Source organism: Coenobita brevimanus, chromosome 1, assembly GCF_032717465.1.
Source record: "Coenobita brevimanus isolate Jiangsu-jjx chromosome 1, ASM3271746v2, whole genome shotgun sequence".
Classification (NCBI taxonomy): Eukaryota; Metazoa; Arthropoda; class Malacostraca; order Decapoda; family Coenobitidae; genus Coenobita; species Coenobita brevimanus.
This window is the reverse complement of record NC_136954.1, coordinates 457,194-467,709: the sequence shown is the minus strand read 5'-3', so window position 1 is coordinate 467,709 and position 10,516 is coordinate 457,194. Positions and strand designations below refer to the sequence as shown.

The window sequence follows — 10,516 nt, the reverse complement described above, 5'->3', positions numbered from 1 at the left end:
ACCCACTGAGCCACGGCTGCTACACTGCTTTATTTTGGTTACGTTGAACACTTCTTTATATATATGTAGCAAAAGAGAGGATGTCAGAATAAAGGAGGATCATAATATAACTTACGTCGGCACATGCATCTTCAGCTGAAAATACATCCTGTAACTTTTAAAGCATAACAACTAAGAAAATGAATGGATCGCTAAATTCAGGTCATTAAAGGAATAACATTTCTTTTTACGTTTTATTACAACAATATCTGCAAAACAAAGAAAGCATATTCTCACAAAAATCAAACCTTGCGAGGTTTCCAAAAGTTGCCTGAGCATGTAACTCTTTCAGCTACTTTTTTCATAAAAAGTTTTGAATTTCTTATAAGAATCATGCTATCCTTATTTGCAGAATAATTATATTAACACCTCTCCAGAGCTTAAGTTTGAAAAAAAATGAGGTGTTTGTGCGTGCATTCCGTTAGAATTAAAAAAACTGAAGCAGCGATACAATGCAATAGGTAAAGTGAAGAATCTCAGAGTTCCTCCCTCTCTCTGTATGGCCCTTTGCGGTAAGTTTCCGGCACCTCTTCATCCTCCGTAGTTTTCCTATAGAAGCCTTTCTTGAACATGAGCTCGTTGCACTCATCCCGAGTCAGCTCTGCCAGGCGGATGCGTTCAACAGCCTGTGGGTGTTTGACAAACATCAGCTTTGCCTCGGGAACAGCGGGAAATATCGAATAATTGACGCTAACTTTACTGGGATAAGATTGTCGTCAGGAGCAACTGTTCTAGACCATTAAAAATATAAATGTCCTGTTCTTAGTTTTTAGAGAAAAGATATAATAAAAATGTATCACACCCTCGTCAGGTCTACTATGGAAATCAGTACAGGAACAAATGTATTAATACCACTTATGAACGAACCTCATCATCTTTGTTCAGCAGCAGCAACTCAGGCGGCGCACCAGGCACATGCTTGAAGTCGACATTGTGGCTGAAGTTTAGTTAAGGAAAACTTTGGAACTTCAGATCTGGGTCTTGTGCCTATCTGGAGCTATAGACGAAGAGGTGAGTGCGTCTGAAATGAAAGAGGGCTGAATGATTAACTCTTTCGGATCAATAACATGTTTCATCTATTTTTTTTTTTTTTGCCACCTCCAGACGATTATAATTCTTTTAGAGGGGATTTTTTGTACTGAAGAGGTTAATGACAGCTTTACCTAACCTTCCCAGCTCGAAAAAATCTCATGAGTTGAATATAATACTGTATTTAGGAGACACAAATATGATATGAAAAATCTGTCGAATAACTGAAGTGTAATAGAACAGATTGTATTGCTAGGTGGGTTCAAGAAAAAAAATATATATAATGTGGCGACTGCACAAAACGATGACGAATAGGAATAAATTTTATGACTGGAAAGTCGTCTGTGCGTATGGGGAGTGAGGGTTAGCGTAAGATCAACTATGCTTATCTGAAAGGACAGCAGAATAGGTGTAACCCCAGGTTCATCTGAAATGTGAACCCAGAAGACTGCAGGGTGAAGCTGCCCCTCCCCCCCTCTTGCAGCTCACCATCCCCCTTTCAGGGAATAGAGAGGGAGATGAGAAATGTTTTCATAACCAGGCCAGAGGAACTGCTTAACAATGCCAGTGCCACCGCGTTAAGGCGTCCCTCTCCAGCGCCTGTCTGAAAGCATAAAGCTCATTTAATAGTTTTATAAGCACACTGTGATGAAGCTATTGTAAATTAAACAAATTCAGGAATATTATTTCCCGAGAGATCAAACTCATGCCAAAGGGTTAGAAGGTAATGGGATGGGCAGTCTATCTGGTTAAGTAAATCTTGGCCTGATATAAAAGGGGTTATGATAAGTTGGGTAACAATGGATACTGACTGAATCATGAGTACAAAGGAGTGAGGTCAGGATAAAAATATCGACTGAATTAAAACATACTGAAAGATCCTCAGTCGTGTGTGAAGCAAAGTTGGTACTATTATCCAAGAGGATATGATCACACTACAGTAGCAAGTACAGTGAAACAGAGCTAAGGTTCAACGAAAGTGTGAAACCGTGTAATGTTGAATGGATAGAGGAGTCGCTGAAGGACGAAGTAGTACTGGAAGAATTAGCAGACTTAAACGTACTTAAGCCCTTCAGTCTGGTAACGTCTTTATATCATTCCTGTTGTTAATTGACACGTTCATGAATTACTGTGAACCCTCCAGCAGTGAATGGTTTACAAAATCTATATCTACTCTTCTAGTCCGAAAAGCCATGTAATGTTAATTAAATCATCTGGAGTTTGCAAGAACAAACTACTAGAAATTACAGCAGCGTTCGAACAGAACTAAGATATGGAATACTTCTGCACTCTTTGGTTAGAAATATTTAGGATGTGCGCAGTTGGACGAATGGCATGATAAGATAGGGAAGTGGGGCAGATTCGGTGAAAGTGATTGATATGGATGCATGAGAATTTCCGACGATGTACGCAAAAAAAGTGAAAGATTATCAAAAGACTAAAATCATATTATTAGCAAATATGAAGCTGCTTTCGAAAACACACAACACTGGAGAAGTGATGGAAGAAATAAGCGTGCATATTATGTACCTGAAAGAAAAAAAATCTAATAAACTGATAGAGAAATAACAGACCGACAAATATTTTCCAATTCAAGGCTGCACAAAACTGTGCGTGTCTCATAACAAAGTACTCTCTAACAGAGAGACTTTAGCTTCAGAATGTAAGTGGGCTATGGGAGTGGCACTGATACAACCACTGCTAGGTTTGTTAGGTTGTGTACTGGGTGTTAGATAGGATGTGCACCCATGCCTGGCAGGCATAAGAAATCACTGACCTCATACATTCTTTGTATTGTTGGGAGAGCGTTTCTTTTTGTTGTCCAAAGTCTGTCCTTGCAAGTGCTATAAGTGCGTCAAGTCAAGGGCTGCATTACCTTTTCATGTCATATGTATGTGGTTCCTGAAGGTGTGTTCAGTGCCATATGTCACTCCGAAGATCTTATTGAAGGAAGTATGAGGCATATGTTTAGCGTTAATTGTGATGTTAGCGAAGTATCTGTTCTGATGACTGTAAACGGTGATGAGTATGGTGTGGACCTGGCTGGAGGACTCTTCAGCCTGTTGCCTTCAATCCATGCCTGTGTGTAATGAGATCATTTTGTTGCAGTGTGCGGGTTTTGTCTGTGATGTGTTTTGTAGATGTAATGGTAATATCATCTGTATATGAAGCAATGTTGGTATGCACTTGTGGTGTGAGAATATCATGCATGTATACACTGAAGGGCGTAGAGGAAAGAATGCAGTCCTGGGAACCCCATTAGGGATGTTCCGTGTTCTTGATGACTTGTCCAGGAATGTAACGTGTGCATGTCTGCCTGATAAATCGTTGGCAAACAAGCGTTTGTTCCCCATGTCTGTGTTGAAGATCTTGTTCATCACTTGACGTCGGAGGACGACATCAAAGACTTTGATAATGGTTATTGTTGTAAGAAGTGTATATTGTGCTGGCCTTGAGGAGTTGATGCTAGTCAGATAATGACTGTTTCGTGAGGTAGGTTATACTCTGAAGTCGTGTTGTGAGGGAGCAGGGGAAATATGAGGTGTGACTTGGTTTAACACAAGACACTCAGTTATCTTCAATGGTGTGCTGGGTAGTGTTATGGGTCTGTATGAAGAAGGATGTGCTGGGCATTCATTTGGTTCATGTATGGTGATGATCGTTCCATGTTTCCTAAAGATTGGAATGCTACAATGTGTATGCGAGTGGTTGCTAATGTTCGAGATAGTCTGTAGGCCGCGTGGTTCTAAATGTTTCAAGTGTAGACTGTTAAAGCCAGCCACCCAACCTAGTGCTAGTATAATTCCTTCTTTATTTTTTTTAATTACTTTGTGTGTCCGTTCCGGAGTGAAAGGAGTTGTGTTATGTATCAGTGGAAAAGACTGTCTAAGCAGAGAAGATCGTTTTTCTGACTCAGTGTGTCTTGATGCTAGCATAATGATACACTAGTAGTTTGTTCTTTGTATGAGGGGTTATGTTGAGTGTTGAAGGTGATGGCAGCATTGATCTTGAAGGTACTTGTTTGTGATCAATTGATACTGTTAAATCTTCTGTAAAGCCGAGAGCGATCTGTGGAGTGAACGAATGTTATAAAAGCTTCCAACTTCTCCGCTGTCTTCATTCTTATTTTATCGCCCATTTTTTTTTTTTTTTAATTGTTGGAACTTTATAATTGTGTCGTGTGTTTGTGTGTGGGAGAGTGGAGTTGTGCTTCAGTGTGTCGCGTTATATGAAGTGAGCAACCTCTGGTGTAAGTTTGGGTTGCAGTGTTTTCAATTGCCTTTTGGAATGTGGTCTTTTGAACGTCGAAGGATGTTCTTGAATTTATAAATGTCTGTCATTGTTAGTGATGGGAGTGTTGTTTGGCGCGATGTAGTGTTGTTCCATCTCTTTGGTGAATTTTGTCCAGTCTGCTTTCTTGTAGTTTGTGTGATATATGATTGCTCTGGTTTAGGGTGTATCCATATGGTGTCAGTGATAGCGCGGTGATCTGTATGGAACTGTGATGCAGTACCAAGACCTGGTCGGTGGTTTTAGCTGTTTCCGTACCAGTCAGTGTTTTTTCCACTGAAGTCCCGAGCAATGATAGTGTTAGGAGTCTGGGTTGGAGGGAGAATTGAGGTTTGTACTACAATGGTACAGCATGAGAGGTAGCACAGGTATACATTGAAACAGTATACATTATTTCATATCATTTGTATATATTTTTGGGCAATGAATTTAAAACCGAAAACAATTTTTCTCCATCACGTAGGGTAACATTTTTCACAAAACACCTTTTTTAGTTTTCAAATATATATATATATATATATATATATATATATATATATATTATAATCACATCGCACTGTATAATTATTAACATATGGAAGCTTTATTACAATGATGATGTGTTTGAATTTAGTATTTTCCAATATTAAAATCACTGTTTAAAACAAAACAGTTACTTTATTTGATATTATGCCAGAATATTGCTGGAACGCAACACAGTGATGAGTCATACCAGTATCTTAGTGCAGCAAACATATCTCAGTGTGACTCGGCTAGCTAGTGCACTTGTAAATTACCTTCAGTGGAGTATTTCTCTTTTTCCGTGATATTTATTGAAAATAGTGGCTTATTACACTGATCATCGGTTTATCGCACTGACGTAAGTGGTTTGCTGCTGAAACTTGGCAGAGATTATAACGTAGATGGATGGAGACCATTTATAAACTCATCTAAAAAAGCCTGAAAGGGCTACATCGTCATAATGGTAATACATATGCATCAATACCTGTTGTTCATTCTGTGAATTTAAAAGAAACGTACCAGAATTGGCAAATCCTCTCGAGAAAATCAACTACAGTGAACACGGCTGGTTTATATGTGGGAACCTGGAAGTTCTGTATAACTTACTGGGTCAGCAGTCATGGTATACAAAATTTCCATGTTTTCTCTGTGGTTGGGACAGCAGAGCCAAGAATTTCCATTGGGTTTAGAAGAAATGGCCAAACAGAAAAAATCAACAACTTGGTGCCAAAAACATCATCAGACCTAGCTTGGTGAATCCAGATAAAGTGCCGCTACCACCATTTCATTGAAGCCTGGCTTAATGAAGCAGTTTGTCAAAGCCCTATCAAAAGATGGAACGTGTTTTTTGTATATGTGCCAAAAGTTTCCTGTTTTTTCTGAGGCTAAATTGAAAGAGGGCATTCTTACTGACCTGATATTAGAGAACCGATTTCTGATGCAGAATCTGATGGTGCGACGAAGTGGCCTGGAATGGGAGGCTTGGGTATCATTCAAAGAAATAATTTCTAGGTTTTTACATAACAATAAAGATCCAAATAACAAAGAAATTGTTAAAGTTTTGCTGGTCAAGTTTAAGGAGCTGGGTTGCAACATGAATCTCAAAGTTCACTTTTTGGATTCGCATTTGGAATTTTTCCCTGAAAATCTTGGAGCGGTGAGTGAAGAACACCGTGAATATTCCATCAGGATATGAAGGACAGGGAAAGAAAGTACCAGGGACGTTGGAATGTCAGTATGATGGCGTACTACTGTTGGGCAATTCATAGGGAAGCATCAGAAAAAGTGTAGAAATGACTGGACACCAAACGAAGTTTTGGAGGAAAAAAAAAAAAACTGATTTACAAAGACCAGAGAAGTTATATGCGTGTCATGGGATATATAATGTTGTTTCCGTAGTGTATATGTTGAAAAAATTACGTTGACTATATATTTTCATTTTCAGTCAATTTAGAACAATGTTGTTTAGATTAACTGATGTTTGTAACTTACTATATTTTAATCAAAATTCTTTTTAATTTTGTGTTATAATGCGATGTGATGGAAACATTTTAAATGCATTGTTTATTGTGTTCGTAAGTCCATTAAAAAGGAAATACCTAGAATCAAAAAAAAATTTAATGACTAACTTTGTAGGCCTGTGAAATTGTAAACTTTGAGAATGGGAAGAGAAGAATAATCATGTACTATACGAATGACTGAAGACGAGCATTTAGTAGTGCAAAATTTTTATTTGGTCGTAGTGACGGTGGAAAAAGATGAGAAATATGTACTGGAAGAAGAGTGCGAGTACTAATAATGGGGCTTAGGATTATAAGTCTTTTAGAAATATTAAAAGAGCAGAATCTGGTAGATAATAACATGGGGCAGGCAATATCCACTCACCACTCAGACATGATAGTACCATGCTGTGAAATTTATGATAAATGGAGAGCAATATAGTCTGATGTTGAGGAATATGTGTACTATGCTGTCTACAATTGTTCCAGAAAAGAAAGTTTGCTAGATGTGATCCTGTAATATTCTGACAGCAAAAGTTAGATGATACAGGCTCTATCAGGAGCATTCAGGGTAAAAACCGTGTGCAAAGGATACAAGAGAGGGATGTCCTCGAAGATGAATTTCTTCACTTCGGGGTAGGAATTCAGTCGTCATCCCTTGCAGCTCTGTGGACAAAAACAGCCATTAACTGGATGAAATACAGAAATAAATGTAAGTACTGAACATACATTAGCATTTCATGTACTTTCAATTCATATTACATAGTACACCATTCTAGCGATAACAACCACAACAAAATCGGTACACACATTTCCTGTCCGTGCAAGTGAAAGTGAACCACTACTATGCTAAATCTGGCACTGTAGATAAATTGGGTAGTTACTTTCTTTTCAAAGCGGGTTCAAGTTAGGTTAGTGTAAATCTGATTAGGCTGTTAAATTAAATTAGTTACCCGAGGTGGATGGCAAGGTGGTGACAGGGAGAACTGGAGACCCCGTTTCACCAGCCCTCAGGATCTGTTCTTGACCATCTCCCTTTGCTGAACCTTTTCAGTGTGTTCATTAACAAAGAGAGAGTAGGCCAGCACACCCTTATAAACTTCTACCTCCAACTTTTTTTTTTTTCTTATGCAAGGAAAGAGGAACCAAAGGCCAGGAGCCAGCAAACTCTTCCTTCCAAGAAAAAAGAAAAAAAAAACAGTGCAAAAAGGAGCCAAATTCAAGATCCATTCATTTCGAGATGCCTGGACACACTGCGTTTTCAAGACTGGAGATCAAAGGATGTAGGAAATACAGACAGAAGGAGACACTTCCAGAGTTGGCCTGTTGCATAAATGAAGGACTGGAAGTAACGGTTAACTCTTGCATTGAAGTGCTAGTCAGAAAAGGGATGAGAGTTTGTTTGTTTGTTTGTTTGTTAAGTTAACTCTTGCTCATTAGATATCACACCATCTGTCTCCACCTCCCGTTACTTTTATTAATGGAGGACACCTTTACTCTGGGTATGGATTTTTTTTTTTTTTTTTTTTTCCTTCCTCTGTTCATCTTCTGTTTAAAAAAATGTTGAAGTTGCATTAAAATAAGATAATAAATGTTTTATGCAATAGTAGTAGTAGTAGTAGTAGTAGTGGTAGTGGTAATAGTAGTAGTAGTGGTAGTAGTAGTAGTGGTAGTAGTAGTAGTGGTGGTGGTAGTGGTGGTGGTAGTAGTAGTAATGATGATTATAATAAAATGAAAATAATAACAACAACAGCAACAACAACAATAATAATAATAATAATAATAATAATAATAATAATAATAATAATAATAACAATAATAATAATACCGGTAATAATAATAATAATAATAATAATAATAATAATAATAATAATACCGGTAATAATAATAATAATAATAATAGTAATAATAATAATAATAATAACAACAACAACAGACTGCAAGCCTGCAAAAACTTGCCATTCATAGAAAAAAATGTCAAGATCCGTTCATTTTCAGATGTCTCGAGGAAAATACATATTGCGGAAATTAGTTAAAGTTTTAAACTGGTGCATGCATAAAGGAGTACCAGGTAAATTTAGCATGAAAATTTGCCGAAAAATGGGGGACAGCATTCCCAAACAGACTAGTACTACACACTGATCGATACCTGATGGGATCCACGCAAACGTTTCAGAAGAACAGTGATCAGTGAAAGAGATTTTAGAGGGAAACAGATGCAGCACCGCACCCTGAAGCGAGACACTGAAAGGAGTCAGTAAATGGACAGGAGCTGAGACAATAAGCCTTTCACTCTTCCTTGCATAGAAAAGCTGTATGTAGTGAGCCCCACCGCGTTTAGGAGGGGTATTGTACTTCACACAGGGGCGAATATGGCCCCTCTACAAAGTCGGCGACTGAGCATGGCTGAAGAATGCATGGAGTCGGTTCAGCACATCTATCACTGGAATGCGAAATATGCCAGGAAGTAATGTTATCTCGGACGTCCAGGGAGGAGGTTTTACGGCATGTTGTTTAAATAGTTCACATTTTCAAAATTGGCCCAGAACAAGACCACAAGTCTCCTGTACGCGTAATCCAGTTATTCCGATCTTATATTTCATCTGAATCAGACTACCGCTAAATGACTGTATTCATCTTAAGAAGGACGTGAAGTAAACAAACTATAAAGTATCTGCATCTAACTCCACCAGTTCAAAAGTCCTTCAAGCGGGATAAGAGTGTTTGGCTGCAGCAAGAATGAAATAAAAATACGACTCTGTAAAGTGATTAATGACGCGGAACATAAGGACGGACAACCACCACAGACTACTGTACCGGTAAAGTAAGCCTCATGAGCGCGTGACGAGCGAGCGAGCGAGCGTTTGTACATTCACATATCATCATAATTTCATCTTGGTGTAATCTTTCAACATTTCTTGTGAGGTAGCTGCACAATAACAAGAATAACTGAGCTAAAAAAAAAAAAAAAAATTCTCTCTCTCTCTCTCTCTCTCTCTCTCTCTCTCTCTCTCTCTCTCTCTCACACACACACACACACACACACACACACACAGTAAAGCCTTAAGAACGATAACAACGAAGACCGAAAGTATAGAGCACTTGATTTAAAGCACAAAAACATTTCGAATCGAATACCATATGAATCTGGGAAACACACTTTGCCTCAGTCAACAACATCCATCACTTTAACTTCATGTCACATCACCCCTCCCCACAAAGAAACAAGAAACGAACGACTACCCAACAAGACATAAAGCATCCTAGCAACATCCCCCTTATCTATCCAGCACCACACATCACAAACACATTCATATACACTGACATCACAGCTACCTAAAACCTTCAACTAAACTGCATACTTCAGGAACATCCCCCAGCTACACTCTCGTCAGAACTATCCTACCCAGAGAGAGAAGAGTTCATCTACCCAGACTGCGATGAGGTCACCAGCTACTACAATCATCATCATCATCATCATCATCACCATCATCAGTCATTGCAAGGCTACTGTTGAACAAAGGCCTCCCCAGCCTTCACGAATTCCTTGACTGAGCCAATAGCTGCCAGGTTTTTCCTACATACTTCTCAATCTCTTCTGACCTCCTCCAGTTTGACCTTTTTCTGCTGCGTTTGCAATCTCTTGGAGTCCAGTCAGTCAGCCTATTGCTCCATTGGTTATCTATTATTCTTGGTACATGACATGCCCACCTCCGTTTCTGTTCTTTTATAACTTCTATCATCTCTGTGACTTTGGTCTGCTCTCTCTCCCAAGCTTATCTCTTCCTGCCTCTCAAAGATATTCCCAACCTCGACCTTTACATTGTTCATTGAAAACAGAATAGTTTGTTTTCCATTGATCTGTCAGTTTTCAGGTCCCACAACCGTAAATCATTGCTGGAATTACACATTCGTACAGTAATATAATTTTCGTTTCATACATACTGGCAAGGAAGGAAGAGATATAAGAACTAGCACCAAGCCATGATATGACTATATGACACACTAAGGCTGAAGGGAGTGGGGAAATTATTGTATGAAATGTATAATGTGCGGTGCAGTAAGAAAACTGATGATAATGGCAATAGAAACAGGAGGAGAATCATCAAGGAAATCAGTAACCTGTGGGAGCCGACGTAATGAAGAAAGGAAGGGGA

At 38.7% G+C, this 10,516-nt stretch overlaps 1 pseudogene across 1 annotated transcript in view; it reads right to left on the bottom strand.

Moving 5' to 3' along the window:
- Nucleotides 1–219: 219 nt before the first annotated feature.
- Nucleotides 220–10,516, bottom strand: part of LOC145389450 (selenoprotein M-like) — a 33,686-nt pseudogene continuing 23,389 nt past the window's right edge. Inside the window, exons 2-4 of the transcript XR_013896190.1 lie at nucleotides 6,955–7,025; nucleotides 907–976; nucleotides 220–665 (exon numbers count right to left, since the gene is read on the bottom strand). The product of XR_013896190.1 is annotated as a selenoprotein M-like (transcript). The remainder of the gene's footprint in view (nucleotides 666–906; nucleotides 977–6,954; nucleotides 7,026–10,516) is intronic.